Source organism: Canis lupus, chromosome 27, assembly GCF_011100685.1.
Source record: "Canis lupus familiaris isolate Mischka breed German Shepherd chromosome 27, alternate assembly UU_Cfam_GSD_1.0, whole genome shotgun sequence".
Classification (NCBI taxonomy): domain Eukaryota; kingdom Metazoa; phylum Chordata; class Mammalia; order Carnivora; family Canidae; genus Canis; species Canis lupus.
In genome coordinates this window covers 1,622,540-1,642,390 of record NC_049248.1, presented here as the reverse complement: position 1 = coordinate 1,642,390, position 19,851 = coordinate 1,622,540, and the positions used below count along the sequence as shown (strand labels likewise).

The 19,851-nt window shown below is 43.4% G+C and overlaps 1 protein-coding gene and 1 long non-coding RNA gene across 40 annotated transcripts in view; one reads left to right on the top strand and one right to left on the bottom strand.

Moving 5' to 3' along the window:
* Positions 1-13,318, bottom strand: part of LOC102154534 — a 28,340-nt gene extending 15,022 nt beyond the window's left edge. The window contains exons 1-2 of the long non-coding RNA XR_005379695.1: positions 12,727-13,318; positions 8,398-8,607 (exon numbers count right to left, since the gene is read on the bottom strand). This is a non-coding gene — a long non-coding RNA (uncharacterized LOC102154534). The remainder of the gene's footprint in view (positions 1-8,397; positions 8,608-12,726) is intronic.
* Positions 1-19,851, top strand: part of CACNA1C (calcium voltage-gated channel subunit alpha1 C) — a 747,770-nt gene that overhangs the window by 392,979 nt on the left and 334,940 nt on the right. The gene's annotated exons all lie outside the window — the stretch shown is intronic.

The following is a 19,851-nucleotide window of genomic DNA, read 5'->3' as shown; positions in this document are numbered from 1 at the left end:
CAATTTCTGGCCAATGAGAGATGTAAACTAAAATACTGTATGCTCTAATTTAATAAAACCTCCTTAAAGGAGAGAGATGAGCCTTTTTTCTTCCTCCTTTCCTCTTTCCTGTTTCCTGGAATGCAGTTGTAATGGCTGGAATTCTAGCAGCCACAATAGACTATACAATGGAAGCAAAGGGTTGGTGATGGCTAAACAAGTCTCGATGACCATGAATCTGTCATCCCAGCCCATCTTTCTTTAGACAGAGGCTTGAGAGAAAAATAAAGCCACTATTATTTTTTTTTCATTTATGCAGCTGAAAAAGACACAGGAAAAAACACAGATTTTAAAGTCAGACTGGGTGTGACTTCCAGCTCTGCCTCTGATTAATCATGATCTTGACCAAGTTATCCTCTTGATTTTCAATTTCTTCATTTGCAAATTAGAATAATAATCTCTCCCTCACAGACCATTCATAGATATTAGCTATCATATTTATAAGGTGTCTTATTTAGTACCTAGCACATTGTAGTGCTTAAAAGTGGTGGCTGTGTGTGTGTATGTGTGTGTGTGTGTGTGTGTGTGTGTGTGTGCATGTGCGTCCATCTGGCCCAGACACTGTGCTATGCTCTGTGGGTATATAGATAAATATAGTGTGCCCCTGCCTTCACTCACAGGCTTGGGGGAGTATCTTAGTGTCACACAGGGGCCTAGTCACAAAGCATGCACCTGTCTACATGCCATGATGCAGACTTGGGTGATTAAGATCTGTTGTGCACATCAGAAATTGAAGGGTTCTCTTTTAGAGTGGGGCTTTTGGCCTTTGCTCCCTCAAACTTGCCACTTGGCATTCCCTTCCCATTCCTTTACTCCTCTGAATCCTGCCTACTTTTGTGGCCATCAATATCCTCTCTCTTCCACAGAGCCATCTAAGCTATTGCAGCCATTCCTTTACATTTTACTAAATTTATCTCAGTAAATACAGCACAGTTCAGGGCTTACCATACTCTCCTAATAGGTGTGTGTGTGTGTGTGTGTGTGTGTGTGTGTGTGTGTATTTGCATGCATGTGCATGTGTGTGCACAAGGGTGGGTGTACTTGTACATGTACGTGTGCACCCATCCTTTCCAGCTGGACTATAAACTTAAAGGCAGAGACCATGTTTTAGAATATTTTTTATGTGGAATATGTAGTAGGTGCTGAGTATTGTCGCTGAGAAAGCAGAGTTTGACAGGTTAAAAAATTTTTTCCCTGAAAGCTATTTCAGGCTTATGGTCTGGTCCTTCTCCATCTCCTGTGACTACAGACTGTGTGATGAGGCAGAAAAGGAAAGAGTGAGGAGAATGAGAGATGATGTGGCTCAGAGGTGAACGCATCACCTGACCCAGGCTCTGAGCCCAGTGGCTAGGGCAACTTTGCTAGGCAGACTCGGGGGAGATTTTCTCCTGCCCAGGTGCAAACCAGATGATAAGAGATGGTTTCTCACTCTAAGGAAATCTCCACATAAAAATTATCTTCATCAAAACCCTCCCAGTGGCTGTAACATGCTGTTAGTCATATGTGATAATGGCCCAGGGGTGAGTAGGTGTCAGGCATCTAAGATGAACTGTCTCTTTCTATCTGGAGTGAACTCTTGAATTCCCATATATTCGAATTTCAGCTCTCAGAGGGCCATGACCCTCACCCTCAGAGCCACCCCTGACTTTTCTTGCCCCTTGTCACACCCTCTCCCTGGAGAGCTCATAGCTTTGCCTACCCTCAGGAGTTCCCTGTGAGGATCAGGAGACACTCTGCCTTGCAGGATTTCCAGCTCTAGAAATCCACCTTAGCTGATCTGATAATACACTGGGAAGATCTTGAAAAACTCCAGATAGAATTATCCCTCCCCTACCCTATGTCATTCTTATGTTTTTATAAATCCCACATTATTTTGACCTGGCTCGACTACTGCCATCATCCATTCCCAATAACTTAGCAACCTGTGCTAATAAAGCCAATTAGGGCTGTCAGAGGGAATGTGTATTGTGTGGCTCCTCCTCATCCCTTCTCAGTGAAGTCTTTCTCAGGCTGCTAGGATGCTCAATAGAGGGGTACTTCAGAGTGCCCACTATAGGCCCCACATTAGGGTCTTCTCTCCACTCTCCCCATCTTCCTGTTTTCCAGAATTTTCTTTCTTCCCTCTTTCCTTCCCTCTGTGAAGGAATAGATATAATGTGTATGGGGGAGGCCAAGGAAGATAACCTGGAAGTGTTCTATCAGCCTGAGAGTCCTCATCTTCCTCATCTTGGTGTGGATGAGTCCTGGGCCTCCTCCCAAGGCAGCCCTAACCCATCAGTCAGTTGCCTCAGCCCCAGGGTTCCTGCCTCTGGCATGAGTCCTCAGACCTCAATGAGAGGGGAGATCAGAGTGAAGGTGGATACCTCTCCTTGTAGCTCATTTTCTTCTGTGATCATTGTGATTCTGAAGGTCTCTACATGAATGTATATAAGAATAAAGAAAATAGATCAGAAAGATTAATGCAAAGGGGAAAATACAACTTTTGCAGGCATCTCTGAGAGTTAGTCTGTGACTCAAGACTGTGTGGTGACAATCAAGGAACACACCTTGCTATAGGAGCACACCTGCAGCTCCTTTGGAAAAGGTTGGGAGAGATTCTGGGGGTCAGCGAGGTCCACATTATTAAAATAAGCCCATACCTGGGTGTGACAGCCTACTGCAGACTTAGCAAGGATCAAAAGAGGGAAGGAATTAAGTCATTTTGCGGAAATGTACCATGGACTGCTTGTATAAACAAAAATATGAATAATGATTTCTTAAGACAATTCATAAAATAGGTACAGAAGCAAAATAGTCTTATTTTCTGCCAAAAGTCTCATTCAACTTGAAATGGATCATTGAACACTCTTGCCATGGGTTACTGGGAGTTCCAGCTCTTAAAATGAAAGGGGAGTGGCAATGGGGACCACCATGCTGGACTCAGTTCTGAGCAAAGAGGAAGAGCTGGTTGCAGTAAGAGCATCATGGAAGAGAGCAGCTAGTCACCCTAGGGTTCCTACTCATAAACAGAATACACCCCATAGATACCAGGAAAGATGTTGCAGAAAGTGCAGAAAAGAGAATGGTCTTAAGATTCCATGAGAGTCTCTGAAAGGGAAGATATTTATGAAGAGCAGAACAAGCAGAGGCTTGTGGAGGATGCTGAGACCAATGTCTTGCATCCTGCAGGGAGAAGGAGAATAGGATATGAGAATGGCCTATAGGCTCAAAGCACCACAACAAATGCAATTACAGAGGAATTAAACACATGCATTTACATTATCTACCTGAATTAAAGGGTTAAAGTCTGTCTTGACCAATTTTATCCTAAATAGCGGAAGAACCTCCTGATGTTTTCTTAGAGTTTTTGACAGTGATCTTAGTGAAATTATGGAATGTGCGTAGAGGGGCCAGAGAAAACAAACATTTTGATTTCCTAAAGTCTAATGGTTCTAGAATAGTAAACTTGATGTTACTCCCTGACACACTCTTAGAATAAATTCCCTAAAAGGAAGTGTATGTGTACTTTAGAATAAAATCATTAATTTTAGGAACACGCCAAATTAACTAGATTTTCTTTAGCTGTGGGATTACTAGGCCTTAGATCAAATCAATACCTAAGATAGTGTTAATTTCAATAAGGCATTTGGAACATCTGTCATGATATCTGTATGGAAAAATGTGGAAAATAGGTTTGTGATTGATTGGCCAACTCTAATCAAAGAATGTGGGTTAACAGATTGATGTCAATCTGGAGAGAAGCCTCTAGTTTAATGCAATGGTGCCGAGGCCTTGTCAACATGTCTACCATTGAAACTGGAAAAAGGAAACCTCACATTTGTTGAAGATACAGAGTTAGGAGAAATGACTAATGCCACAAGTAGAAAAAAAATATTTACAAGATCCATGCTGGCTTCTTACTTAACACAGCAGGAGACCAAACATGCTTGACAAACTTCCTAAGAATTTCCAAATAAAATACCTATAAACATACCAACAAGTTTAAAATTGCCAATCACATTATAAATTATGGAGTAGTCAAGAGCATACATCAAAGAACAAGTGGTATTCTTACCAGTGCGGCTGGATGGCTTGCGAGGCACATTCCTGGCCTGCATTCCACACATCTACCTACTGACAGTCCCCAAAGAACTGGACTGTTAGATAAGGTATAATTCAGATAGAAAAATATTATGAAACATATTAAGATTATGCAAGGCCTCAGAAAATAAACCATTCATATCTTCCTCCTGAGATAATAAATCAATTAATCCTTAATATTCAGGCAACTGAAATGAATCAAAATCAAGGACTCGAGGATAGCATAAAATGGACCAATGGTGAACTTGAAACCAATTAAATAGAGCTAGGGCATAATAATCAAGAGCACAGGCTCTGGGATCAGAGAGACCAGCAAATGAATCCTAGCTCTGCCACTTACTAATTGTGGGACTATGCAAGAGTTATTTAACCTCTGTGAATCTCACTGAAAAAGTGAGATTTCTATAAAGATTAAGTAAAAAATGTGGCTAAAGTACTTGATGCAGTTCCTGACATATAGCAAGTACCTAATAAATTTAGCTTTTATTGATCCTGTTAATTTTGTTAACTGTGGTTACAAAATAGAAATTAGAATTAATTTTAAGAATACTACATTTTGAGGAATAATTGTATACAAATTGAGCATATAATACAAGATTAAATTAATAATGACAAGGAAATAGTGAATGCTCAAAGAAATCAAGTATTACATGTATTTAAAATATATCATATATGCTTGTCTTAATTAGGGGAGCTATAACATAGTTTTGTTTTGGACTTCTTGAATTATAGAAGTTTTGTTGCATATGCATATAATAAGTGTAAAGGTTAAAAATCAGGGTTTCTTTTTTAACTTTTAAGAACACCAGGAGGTTAAAATATAGCCCATAAAACAAAAACTGAGAAAATAAATATACACAAAAATATCCAGAAGCACAAAATAAAATGGCAAAAGTAAGGTCAAACATATCAACTGTAGTAAAATATGTGAGTTAAATGTTCTTAAACTTTCAAATTTAGATTAGAAAATAAAACCCAACCATGTTGTTGTACAGACTCATGAAAGATAAATGATACAGAAAGGATAAAAATAAAATTAATTAATGATTTAGAAAACAGTCTAAGAATAGATTTGATAAATATATCAAGGAGCTATTGCTCTGAAATAAAAAATTATGTGACCTCTGGAAAGTTTAGAAATAAAAAAATAAAAATAATAAGGAAGCATAATATATACAAAGGAGATTCTAAGGTTAAGAGAATGGATGCTATTCATAGTTGTATGCTAATAAATCTAAAAATCTCAATTGCAACTTTATGGACAAATTAGTCTCAACTTTAGATCATTTGTCCAAAACACAGAAAATGATTAAAATTAAGAATTTATAGGCAGATAGCCTCTCCTCTGCTGTTCTGCTCACTGTGTATTCGATAAATTTCCATCTCCTTAAAAAAATGTATTTAGTAAAAATAGCATTATCTTGACAAAATTATCACAAAGAAGATTATAGCAATCTTACATATGTACACAGATGAAAAATAAATTGAATCCAGTGAATTCATAATTAGGTAGGATATATACAATGAACTCAATAACTATTTGATGTTAGGTAACTTATTACTTTAATGTATCACATTAGTGAATCAATTAAAAAATAATGCATAATACAATAATATCCAATATCCATTTTATTTTTTTTTAAGTTTTATTTATTCACTCATGAGAGACACACAGAGAGAGAGAGAGAGAGAGAGAGGCAGAGACACAGGCAGAGGGAGAAGCAGGCTCCATGCACCGGGAGCCCAATGTGGGACTCAATCCCGGGACTCCAGGATCACGCCCTGGGCCAAAGGCAGGTGCTAAACCACTGAGCCACCCAGGTGTCCCCCAATATCCACTTTAAATAAACTCAGTATATACTAGAAAGAGAATGATACATAACATGGTTTTTTAAAAAGTATCTAAAACCAACAGCAAACATTTAATGATGAAACTCTGGAGGCATTTGTTTTAAATCAGGAACAAGAACGATGTGCACTAGAATCATTGCTAACTAACATTGTAAAGGTCTAGGGGATGTAACAAAGCAGAAAGTAGAAAGGAAGAGATAAAAATTGTCAGTATTTGCAACCAATATGATTATAGGCTAGAAAATCTAACTAAAAATGATTAAGATTAATAAAAATCACATGGAGGTGGCTGGATATGATATAAATACTTGAAAAATTAGTAGCTTTTTAAAGTATCCAAAATTAAATACATGAGACTATATGACAAATTTAACTGAAAGATATAGAACGTAGTTTGAATAAATGGAAACATGGAAAGAGGGAACATTATGGAGATGTTCACTCAGATATTTTCAAATTAATTCATAACTAATTTTATTCAACAACCCAGGATAGTTCTGGAGGGTGGAGGTAGTGAGAAGAACACTTGACAAAAGATAGTTCTAGAATTTATCTGGAGCAATAAACAGGTAGAATTTACCAAGAAAAACATATAGAGAACACTAGTGAGGAAAGGATTCTTTCCTATATAAGAAAATGTATTACCAGCATTAAATAGAATAGTATAGGTAAAGGAATCCACAGGTAGAGCAGTGAAACAAAACAGCTAGGAAGTAAACTCTGGTTATATTTGCTGATATATAGAATAAAATTCTTGAAAACAAATGTGCCCAAAACCTTCGTGTAATGGCAACATTTTCAAAGTGGAAAACTAGAGCCCTAAAGTATTGCATCAGTTCAGAGGCAAAGGAGAAAATGCATCTGTTGTATCTGTAATGTAGCTCATACTGTATATTAGAAAACAAAATCTGTTTTCCCTTACAAAAGTAGCTTAAAATTACCTCCAATTCATGTATGGTAAAAAGAACCTTAAAATGTTTCTCAAAAAAATTGAAATAAGGCTATGTCTTATTTAGGTGCAAATATAGCTCTTAAGAATCTACTATATAATAAAGGAAGCAATAAAATCCATCTAAAGGAAGTAGATGAGTGAATGTGCTCAGTAATTAAGTATTTGGGAGAAAAATAACTTTACTTATCTACCTTATATATTCAGCCAAAACAAATTAAATAAGCATAAAAAATAATACACCATAAAGATTAGGGGAAAATGAATATTTAACTGCTCTCATAATTAGAAAGGGCTTTTTAAACATAAAGGTAATGGGAAAGATTAAGAGATTTGGTGCATAAAAATATAAAACTTTTACACAGAGAAATATTAGAGACTTTTAGAACGCAAACAGAACTTGGAAAATATTTCTTAAAATGATTGGATTAATATTTCTGTTGGATAAGGAGATCTGAGAAATCAGTAAGAAAAACACTCACACCCCTATTGAAAATTGGGCAAAGGACATAAACAGATTCATTCGCAACTTGACTAGTAAAATCAACCTGACTAGTAAAAACAAAAATACAAATTAAAACAAGATGCCATTTTTTACTTATTGAATTGACAAAGATTTATTTTAAAACCTAGCATATGGGATCCCTGGGTGGCGCAGCGGTTTAGCGCCTGCCTTTGGCCCAGGGCGCGATCCTGGAGACCCGGGATCGAATCCCACGTCGGGCTCCCGGTGCATGGAGCCTGCTTCTCCCTCTGCCTCTGTCTCTGCCTCTCTCTCTCTCTGTATGACTATCATAAATAAATAAAAGTTAAAAAAAATAAAAATAAAAAAATAAAATAAAAAAAAATAAAACCTAGCATATTAGCCAAAGTTTTGGTGAAGTGGACTCTCACATAGAAATAAAAAAAATTATAACCTTCCTGGAAATAATTTATACAAATACTCTAGGTCTTTGAAATGTTTCTACCCTTTCACTAATAACTTTCCTTTTAGGAATCTAGGCTAAGAAAATAATTAGGTGGTGATTTATATTTATGTACAGTTTTCATTGCAACATTATGTATAATAGCAAAAAAATGGAAATAAACTAACATCAAAGTAGAATGTTTAAATAAATTGTGTTATAATTCATGTGACGAGCTAATAAAAATTATGTTTTTAAAGCTTACAAGTCAAAATGCTCATTGTACATTAATAGTAGGATATAAAACATATGGACAGCATAATAACAAAGATTAAAAGGCAAATAAATATGCATAATTTTACATTTTCTATACTGTACAAAAATAAATTCAATAATCTGTGAATAAAAGTTCTGGACCACAACTAATGAGATAAATTTATTATTAGAAATGTAAGGTTCTGCACGCAAGCTCAAAAAATAATCCTTTTCCTAACTTAATTGTTGTGTTTATGGAAAAAACCAGGGGCTTTAGTTGCCTCCACAATTGGTGATGACATTTTAACCAAAGCAGACCTGGGTCGCCTTCATGGTGGGCTGTGGTATCCAGGTGGGGGAGACAACAGTCTCCTGTCCTCTGTACAGGTCAAACCACATCTTGAGCTTGGGCTGTCCATGGTTTCAGGAGCTAAGGAGATTCCTCATCTCATCTTGGTCGCATTCAATGAGGGCAACTAGAAGAGCCATCTGGAAACCCTGTTACATAAGGGTCTATGGAGATTTTGCCTAGAGAGAAGAATATTTAGGGACAGTGTAATAGCTGATTTCAATTACATGACAGGGCTGTCACAAAGAAAAATCAGTCTAATTTGAAGGGACTTCAGGAAGCAGAACTAGTTCTTGGGGAGGAGTTAAATGGACACAATTTGAGAATAATATAGGGTAGGAGTTATAACAATTCAATGTGTGAACAAATGAGAGTTCATCTTGAAAAACGGTAAACTGCCCAGGACAACAGGGCTGAACAGCCCTCCTTGAGGAGTGATCATGAAAGACTTCATTGAGCAGAAATGGGCCTAGAAGCCATTGAAAGACCCTTCCAACAGTAAGTCTGTAGTTTCATCAATGACTGACTAGAGGCCAGACAAAAGCTTGAAAAGTAGCACAGATTCTCAGGCCAGCGGTTCTCTTTCCTATGCCACAGAATCATTTCATCTGTGAAAAACAGATTGTGAGGCCCCACCTCCAGAGTTTCTGATTCAGTTGGTCTGGGTTGGGACCTTGGAGACTGTATCTCATCAAGCTTCAGGTGATGCTGATGCTGCTGGTCCGGGGACCACACTTAGAGATCACTTAGAGTAACAAATTGTGGCATGGGGTGGGGAGGGGTTGAGCCTATAGCCTAATTATATAAAAAGCCCACCAACAATATATGGCATATGGGAGACACATGCTAAATGATAACTGACTCTCTTATCTACAACTCTTGGACTGTATTATTGAAATTTGTGGAATTAAATCACAGGCTGCTTAGAGGGCTGAATTTGTACCCTGATGATAGGACAGCCTTAACACCAGGCCAAATAAATTGAGGCAGATCACCGAAAGTCTCTAAGGGAAGCAAGTGCTGTGATTTTCTTCTATTCTTCCATTTTTAGCTGCTCTGACATGGGAAAGTTCACTGTCACTTAGAAATTCAGAAAGGAGCTATAGTATTGGTCCCAGGCTTCAGAATGGTTCACATTTGGCTTTTTAAATTTTTTCTGCCTTGCTGGATGATTGTTTATGTTTATTATTGTTTTCTTGACTCTAAAAGAAAGCCTTCCTCAGTGAAACACCTTGTCTGATGACAGCATAGTTCATGACACAAAAAACCACAGATGGGCCCCAAAAGTTTGAGGATGTCCCCAGTATCTCTGAGTCATTCTAATGAGGATGCACACCTCTTGTGATTGTCTCCATTCAAAGTGAGCCTCCTTTATTTGAGTTTTCAGCTAATTGGTCTGGGAAGGAATAGCCTTCACCCCACCCCCGACCCCCCCTGCTGCCCTCTTCCCAAGCTTCTGATATGTGGAGTGTGAGCAAACTAGCATACTGTGAGCTCAACACACTCTCAGTTGCTATGGCACTGGGGAGGAATCTGGTTCCTATAGCAACATCAGGTTGACTCAGTGCACCTTATACCACAGGCAGATCTTGAGCAGTAGCTTATTTGATTTCAGGTCAGTCTGGGAGAGATGGGTATGTGTAGTACTGAAAAATATCAGTTTGCCCAGTCTTTCCTGTCTGCTATCTTCTCCATATCATCAAAATAAAAAATAATAATAATTTCACATGCCCTTCCTTTAACCTATAAAAATAAACCAAAGTATTACCTTAATACCTTCTTAAGATTAAGGTTAAGGTGTAGTTTAGAGAGTCAGTTCCTAGTTTTGCCCCATTCTAAAACCAATCCACCCATTGGCATGCCTTGTCTCTAGCTCAGCCTGACCCACTAGTTAGAGACTGAACATTTTACTTATCAGCACTCATTTTCATTTTCTCCTTTTTTTCTGGTTAGTTTTCTCTAACTTCCTTTGGGTCCTGCCTTTCTTCCATGGTGTGCTAGAATTTTCTGGTATTGCAATATTGAGGAAATTTGGCCATTTTGGGTTATACTGAGGTTTTTATTGTCATGGCAATTGTTGTTTTTACCCTTTTCTGCTTTCATGTTATTTGTGGCTTCCATTGAAGCTTTCCTAAATTCTCCATGCCTTCCTTAAACCTGCTTGTTTTCGTGTGACTGGGAACTGGGTGCTACTGTTTGTTCATTGATGAGCATGCAACAGGCTGATGTGCTGGGTAGGCTGCCAGAACATGGCTTTCCAGGCCACCATCCCTCCACCTCTCACTCTAGCGTGTCCTAGGCCATACCATGTTGCCCTTTCAAGCCTGGCTACTAGATGGGAATCCAGCCAGGGGTGGTTTCTCCATTGCTGAGCCTTGACAGAACAGTCAGGGCTCCCTAGCAGCTCACACCCACATAGAGGTCACCACCTCTACAGTTTGTCCTCTCCTTCTCTGTCCATTCCAGAGCGGGCTCCTTAGCCATTCATGTAACAGCCAGAGAATACTAATAGAGCTAATACCCACAGCTGCATAAATGACACATTAGCATTAGGTGACAAACCATCTCCCATCAGTGTCAGCCCTGCTGCATCCAAACAGCACAGTCAGGAAAACAAACAAGGCTGAAAGTCATTCCTTCAGTCTCCAAGTCATGCATCCAGTAGAAGCTGGACTCTTGGAATACCAGGTGGTTCTACACCAGGGTTTGTGGCAGGGGAGCCTCAGAGTTTGGCAGCATTGCGTGGGAATCGGGTAGCAAGAATAACAAAGTGCTTTCAGTGATAGTATATGTTTTGATTTGTATGAAAGCTTTTGGAGAGAAGATTAGTATCCCATTTTCCAGATGGGGAAGCTGAAACTGAGTGGTGAGTGATTTATCAAGGTGATGTTCCTAAGGAAGAGTCAGAGCTGGAACATAAACCTGGGTCCACGGCTTACTTCTCACACCTGCCCTTCTCTCTGGGCCGTAGATGGGCTGAGCAGCCACCCAGGAAGTAGCTCGGCTGCACTGCTGCAATATTGGACGGTGTCTCCCCTGCGTGCAACCTTGGCAGGCTGGGTTGACCTGAGATGTGTTGGGCACAGATATGGCTCAGCTAGGGAACTGCTGATGGAAATGTCACCCAGTGTCCTGGCCTTGCTTGGGGTCTGGCCTCGCCTCCAGCTCCTGCGGGACCTTGAGTCAGGGCATCAGCCACCAGTAGACTGCATCTTAGCTTTCTTACTACAAAGTGAAAGACTCCTTAAGGTCACGTTCATTTATATCACCCTCTGATTAGAAAGCTCTTTGTTGATGAGCACGTTTCCTTTTTAAGGTATTTTCAGCTTCCCATTTATAGTCAATATTGAATTATCCCCGTGGGTCTGTCCAGGCCCCTGCCGTCTATACTCTCCACACATCACACCATAAGGATGCTTTTTATTAGTTATTATTATCAAATTGAGTCCTGGCCTTAGCATTTTGCTAATGTGCTCAGTAGGACCAGAGGCTTTCTGACAGTGGTAACCTAGTCGGTGCAGAGCCCTTGGCCCTGCTGGTATTGTCCTTGAGCTCATGGGTAACTCCCAGGCTAACCACACTTGAAAGCAGAAGTGTTGGCCAGGCCACATGGATTGAGAGCTATCTTTTTTTCCCAGGGGTGAAACCAGTCAGGATCTTCTCACATGGGAGGATTGTAAGAGATTAAACCAACCTGGGCACTGTCAGAGAAGAACCAAACCACCCAGCAAGCAAATGAGAAGGGATAGGAAGTGGGCCAGACAGGGGCCCCATGCAGCATCCTTTGCCTAGCACCTTGCCCGGTGGTTGACAAACTCACGGGCATTTGATAAATTTCGGTTGAATTACCACAATTGCTCAGATAGTAGGAGCAGCTGAGCCCAAATGGAGTCTCTCTTTAAAGCCTCAGCCTTGGGGAAACGGTATCTTTTTTTGCAGTAGAAAGCGTACTGCCATCCAGGCTACAAGGGACTAAAAGTCCAGGTGGGAGCCCTGGCTGTGTGATGTTAGGCAAGTCATTGAGCTCCAAGCCTTGGATCATGAGGACAAGCACCCCTTCCTCTCAGACTTGTTGCCAAGTCCTTACGAAATGCGCCTGAGCTTGGGGAGGGAGCGGGGCAGGTGGTGGTGGGGAGAACGGGGGCAAGGTCTTAGCTTCATATCCCCAACACGTGGCATAGTGCTGGTGCTTGCCAAGGTCTCAACAAAAAAATGGTGGTTGGATAGATGAATAGATGGGAAGACAAATAAATGAACAGGGAACGTTCTGGGAGCTGTGGAAGACAAGCCTCACTTACTTTGAAACGGTTGTGCTGCCGTTTTCTGTAACAGGCCAAAGGCCAGAGCCCTGCTGTCAGCTTCTGTCCAGAGAAGCCCCGGGGGGAAGCGTGGGGCACTAAACTGACCCAGAAACACTCAGGCACACAGCTTCCATTGGGGTTCTACTGCTCTGGGCTAAGTGACGCTACATCTGTAGCTAGAAGCAAGCATATGTTCCAGGCACACCTTTCTGCCCAGAAAAACCTCAGCCTCTGGTCTGCTCAGCAGAGAAGGGGTGGGAGGCGGTGGCAGCCCCAAAAGTGCGGCGCACCGAGGCCCCACACGAAATATGCTCTGCTGCCTGCTGGCTGGAGATGGATGACAGTAATCACAGAGACGATAATCTGGCCTTTTCTTTCAGGCCCACCTGCTGCTGCTGTTGTCATGTTCTGGGCTCTGGTGCCATCCTCTGCAGTGCTGGGGCCTGCATCTTGGCAGCCCTGGGGTAATAATTAGGGGCGGGGCAGCTCCCCAGCTGGTGCGATATATTTGAGGAGGGGCCTGGAGAAGAGAGGATGGCTAGGACCCAGCCAACAAAAGGAGAAATTAAATGGGCTGTCCCAGGAACCCACAGTTAGCATTTAAACTCCAGCATGAGCTGTGAGTTTCACCCGAAAAGCAAAGCGGGGATTTCATGGGGTTTAGTCTCCCCTCCTCCCCCATTCCCTCTGCTACTTGTGAGTACAATTTATTCTGGTGAGGTTGGGGTGGCTCTCAGCAGAAGCACTCAGTTATGATGCTGTCATGCCGTAAGGCTCAGGGGCCAGCTGCAGGGCTTTCAAGGTATCCCATGCAGTGTGAGGACAAACACAGTGACAGAGGCAAATGAGTGTGACCTCACCAGCTCCACCATGGCCCCTGACCCATTCACAGCCCAGCCCTCAAGGACAGCCTTCTTGCTGAGTGCCCTCCACCTACATTCCACAGGCTGTCAACACAGGTGGTAAGACCCAAATTCAGAGGGAATTAGGATTTTGTTTCATTTACCATTAGTATGTTCAAACTGCCATATTGGTTGTGGGGAGACAGCCAGGAGGTACTGAGCAAGTATAACCAGAGATACTGTGCACTGAGCACATTCTGTGTTCGGTGTATCCTGTCACCCACACCCATGCTTACAAGATAGGCTGTATCATCTCCACTGTGCAGTGGAGAAAAGTGAGGCTCACTGACATTTGATGGCTGGCCCAAGTTCAAAACCAAGAGTGCCGGCTCCTAGACCTCTTTCTATTTCTCAGAGCCATCCAGAACATGGCCCAGCATTTCCTTAATAGAGGCGTGGAACATCACCACCTCTCGTGTGTGGAAGACCCAGGGAAAGGAGGTGGTCCTAAGACCTCCAAATGAGGTCCTGAGCCCGAGAGCTGGGTAGAAGGGGTTTGCCAAGGAATCTGGTGCCCTGGAGCTGAGAAGAGGGTGGAGTGGGCTGAGAGCCCTCAGCAGAGCTGAGCTATAACTTCTATTCAGCCGGGAGCTCATGGAAATCACTTGCCCTCATTTGGATTTCAGCTTCTTCTGGAGATGATGACGACAAAAGAAATCATATAATTCATGATCACAAGAGGGTTAATAACTGCCTGGGGCCAAGTGAAGCAGCAGGTCTTGGGAATGGATGCCAGAGGTAGAAACAGCCTCAGACACACAGGTTGGGAAATTAGAGATCAGCCTGCAGGGAGGGGTCTGGGAGTCGTGAGGGACGCATGGGCCCCCACGTGCAGAGCGGTTGGAAGGCTCTATGCGCAGGTGACGGCCAGGTCTAGCGCCCTCGATGCCCTCTGCAACCCGTAGTTCTTTAACATTCTTTTTCCACAAAACCACCCGTCCTCACGACCTGTGATCCCTCAAAGCCATCAGACACAGGCACGGTTGGGCAGTGTGTCGCACACAATGGCAGTGTGTGCAGGGCCGTGCCCAGGGCAGGTGGTGGGAGGCGTCACCCTAGACACACAGAAGGGAACACATTGTCGGTGCAGAATTTAAAAACCATAATAAAACTGACAAAAAGTCGGTTTGCTTTGCATCGCCATGACGTCCCGGCGATTCTAAATACCGTCCGTGGTAGAAGGAAGATTGCGCGACAGGGCAAGCTGCTTCCCCCGGGCCTGGGCCGCAGAGCCCGCCTCGCCCGTCAGACCCGCCTGTTCTGACAGCGCCGGCGAGGCGAGGCCGGTTCCTCGTCAGCCGCGGGCCCCTCGGCCAGCTTCGCTTGTCTGCCTGGTCGGGGCCACCTTTACTACACAGATCTAGCTCCTTTGTGCTTGCATTTGAGAATGGCAGGAAACCCCAGGACGGTGGGAGAGAACAAGCAGGGAAAACACCATTCTCCTCCTTTTGTGATTTACTTATAAACGTCACAGAAATATTTCTGTCTGGGACGCAGGGGTGGCTCAGCGGCTGGGCCTCTGCCTGCAGCCCAGGGCATAGGGCATGATCCTGGAGCCCCGGGATCAAGGCCCACGTCCGGCTCCTCGCAGGAAGCCTGCTTCTCCCCCTGTCTGTGTCTCTGCCTCTCTCTGTGTGTCTCTCATGAATAAATAAATAAAATATTTTTTAAAAATGTAATATTTCGATTCATTTTAGATTTTTGCAAAGTGCTTTAACTGAGGCCTAGATCCAGGGCCTCTCTTGGCAGTGTCCCTTTAAGCAGAAGCGAGGGAGGGATGGCATGGCAGGGATGCGTGGAGCTGCTGAGGTACTTGTACTGTACAATTTTCTGGGTCCTGACTGATAAATTATTGTGCGTCTTCCGTGTGCTCTGACACACAATACAATTTGTCCATGTAGCAGTGATGATAGGCTGTCCTGGGCTGATAATCGAGAACCCTTTATTTAGCTCCTTTAGCCTTTTAGAGAAATCTTAAGTAACTGTTCATGTCCCTTTATCAGTTTTCTCTTCCACATTTTAGCATAAGTGGAAAAAGCTTTTAACCTTGAGAATTTTACTCACATGGGGGTTGGGGGCGAGGAAGATGTGTTGTTAAAAGTGTAAAGGAAGTGGGAGGATCTTGACACTCTCGGCTGGAATGGCTTTTTCTTGGCCTGCCTCATGGGAGTGTGAGCCTGTGTGGGTCCTAGAGGTTGTTCAGTCCACCATCATTTTACTGGTAAAGAGAGGAGACCCAGAGGGGAATAACTTGCCAAGGTCATGTGGCAGGTCCAAGGCAGATCCACCCAGAGGTGAGGCTGAGCCCTGCTCCTCCCCTACCCACCCTCACCATCAGACAGACCACCACGCCTCCCTTGGGCTTTGGGCCCCTGGCATGTCCCCACACCTAAGTGATATTCCAGTCCCCCAGATGTTCAACTGTCCACCCAAATGGTTGGGCATGCCCTATACACTTTTCCACGTCACAGTCTTTGGTGATGGGTCATATCCACACGAAGACAGATGCCATTTCCGTGGCTGTGTAACTTGCCATGTGTGGCACCTGTGTAGTCTAACCCCACCTTGTGCAAAGCAGGCTTTAGCATTTGTATGCCACTTTTTTTTATTTGGCTTTACATACATGAAGCTGCCTGTTTCCTTAAAGGTACAATGCTTGCAGTTTGGGTTAACTGAATAGCAGTGCCTGGACCGTGGACTTGTGATTCAGACAGAGCTGCCAAAAGGCAACTCGATGGGACCAACGACAAGAGGGCAGGACCAACGACAAGAGGGCAGGCAAGGATTCCATCCATGTGTTGTGATGGTGGGAGGAGCACTCACCGATTGTTCTCTAGCTATAGTCAACTGATTGTTTTTTCGTCCCTCTGGGAGTCTTCTACTAACCTTTTCTAGTAAACTGGGTCCCTAGATAGGTTGGTTTGATTTCAGATGTTTACTCATCCCCATTTCATTCCCAGAGAACAACTACACACAAGCCATTTGGGTCAGCTTTCAACATATCCTCCTGTTCTGATGAGGCCCTTGGAGCCTGGTCCCTGTAGGGCCCCGATCATTCTCGCGGTGAACCCCGTATCGTGGCTGGGGGCATCCCACACTGAGGAGCTAGCTCTCTCTTACATAGCAGCCTCACCTGCCAGACACTCCAGATGCTCCAGCCCCAAGGGAAGATGCTGCTCCTTTCTGCACAAGAAAGGCCCTCTCTGCAGAGGGATTTGTCCAAGTGGGTATCACGAAGGTTTGTTCTGGCCTGAAAGCTGGCACGGAAGGGCTCTGTCAGTGAGCAACATTAGAATTAAAGACATAATAATACTAATTAACTTGCCCATGCCCATGCTCTGTGCATTTATTATTTGTATAGAGATAAAGCCTTAAATGATAGGCCAGCCTCTCTGGGAGCTCCAGTTTGGGGGGGGGGGGGGCGGTTGGAAGAAGGCAATGTTCTCATTACAGCAAATAAAATGGATGATGCCCTGCTACTGTGGCATACTCCCCAAGGACAACCCGGAGAAGGTGCAGGCTCCTTCAGAGTTTGGCCTGTGTTCTGGGATGTGCACTTTCTCCTGACAGAGTGTGGGGAGGGCAGGGGGTCTAGAGCCCATGGAAGAAGAAAAGCAATTTCCAGGGCCTTGGCCGGCTGCCTTCCTGGGCCTGCTGAGAACCATGTAACAGCAGCCCTCAGCCTGCCCGTGGCTATGGGAAGGCACCTGGCTTCTCTGGCCTCAGTTTTGTCTGGAAGAATGGGGGAAGGTGGAGGATAGATTTGAAAAAAAAAAAAAAAAATCGTCAACCTGAACAGGCTTCAATGAGTCCTTGAAGTTCCTGAAACTATATGCAAAATACAAATGTGCTTCTGGGCATTTTTCAGGGACTTAAAATCCACTGCTTGCCTCTAATTCTCAAAGGTCCCTGAACCAGAGGTTAAGAGCTGCTAAATGAGATGCTCCCCAGGGATCCACCTTGCTCTTCTACTTGATGATTTTAGAGCTGCCGGACCTGGTGGGCCAGGGTCGTGGAAGTGGATGATGGATGTTCAGGTTGAAATATCCTATAAAGTAACCGGAAAAGCAACTGACCAAATGGCTTCCCAGTGATACTGCCCAAAGTGGGTGTCCCTGGTGTCCCTGCCTCATCTGCAACGTCTCTGTAAAGCTGGCTCCCCTCCCTAGGTTATCCTCAACGTAAAACCCAGGACATTGTATCAGTTCTGGGCTAACCCTGAAGACCATTCCAACCATTGGACAGCTCAGTGGTACCCTGTGACGTGGAACTGAGCTCGTCTCCCTCTAGGCTCCTCACAGTCTGGAGCCTGCTCACCATCACTTCCACTCCAACCAGATGAGCTGCACGCAGAACAATCCATAGCACGTCTCATTTGAAATTTGACTAATAAGTCAGTAATAATGAGCTTGACAACTGGGAATGCTTGAGAAAAAAAATCTTCCAGAGTACTTGGAGATATCCTGGGGGAAAATAGAAACAACTTTATTTAAGAATTGGAGCATCTGGGAAAGTCCTAGGAGACTGCTTCCCAAGGGCTACCCGAGAATCCCAGGGCCCCTCTCTGATTAAGTTCTGCCTCCAGCCCAGTGCAGACAGGTTCATTTCTCTTTTGTTTTCCCAAACGTCCCCCTTGCTCTAATCAAGAGTTCTTTACCTAGGATTCAAGGTCTGTAGATAGAATTCCAGAGAGTCCATGAACTTGGATGGGAAATAATTGGATCTTTTCAGATTTCTTACTGAAATGTATCATGTTATTCCTTTGTGAAGACAGACAACAAGCCACAGTATTAGTAGCAGTTTCTGTGACTTCGTCCACCAGTTTTTACTGCGTGTTTTACATGCGTGTTTTCCTATCCCACTGAGATAGTTACAGATGTCTCAAAAGGATTGTATTCCCCTCACCAGTACTTCAAAATTCTGGTGGTCCACTAGGTTTAGTATTTAATACATTAAATGGTAAAGTGTATGTATTTTTATATTGAAAATTCATCTTTTAAATATTTTTGATAACTATATTTCAACATAATTGGTATTCTTTGCAATCCTTTATTTCCATTTTAAAATGTTATTTTGAGAAGGGATCCAGAGGCATCCCTGGAACTGATAGGGGCTCCAGAACACTAACCAGAAGGCTACATACAGAGCCCTACTCCGCATTGACAGTTCACTTTTCAATCCTGTCCTGCTTCTGTCTGGTGTACGTCACGGGTGCAACTCTGAGCTTATGTGAGTGTTGGGATGGGAGAGATAGAGTCCAGGGGAGGGAAAGATGTAGGAGGAAGCTGCATGTGCTAAGAGCTGAAACCAAACACATACTCTACAAGGAAACGTTCCTAACTTGGGAAACCCCAGAATGATTTTGCCCTGGACACTCTTTTACCTCCTCATTTTATAAGAGAATAATTCATGTGTATTGAAAAGGAACTTGCATCAGTGTGGGTCCGGAGGACTTAAACCAGAGCTCCTCAGACAACTTGGGTCAGGTTATTTCCTGAGATTCCCCCAGTGTTCCTTAGAGTCCTGTGGCAGGGAAGGAGCCTTTGCTCTGGATGCCTGGATCACAGCTTGGAAGCCGCAGACTGTGGGCTGAGCAGGGCTTGCTCAAGCCCTCTAGTTGGGGGTGGGGACGGTAGACCCTGGGGTGAGGATTTTGGACTCCAGAGCCAGCTGGAACTCGTTTCCAATCCGAGCCTGAAGTCCCCCCGCTATCACTAACCCTGTGACCTAGGCAAATTGTTTCATCTCTTCGTGCCTCAGCATTCTCATCCATAAAATGGGATGCTGTATGGCTGAGGCATGCCTGGCTTGTCATAAGCACTAAACACTGTCAGGTGTCTGCCCACAGTGCCTGCAGCATTTACAAAGCTCAGGGAAAGGAGGGCGGCTGGGGAGCAGTGGAGACTGAAGCGGGGAGTCTTGTGGTAACATTTAATCTGGGGGATCCTGAATTTTCCCTTTATCTGTCCTTCACATCACAATAGCTAGTGGGTGATAAGGGACCCACAGTGTAGCAGCAGCTCTCTGGGTGGTAAGAATGTGCTCCTTCTCCTCAGTTTCCAAGGGATGGTGTCTTCCTGTCCAGTTGAGTGAGGGGTCGGCTGTGGCTGCAGGATGCGTGCAGGCTGTTCTAAATAGAAGGCTGAAATTCCCAGACAGAGAGGAGGGCAGTCAGTGAAACAGCAGAATAAGTTGGGAATTGTCACTGCTTCGTCTGTAA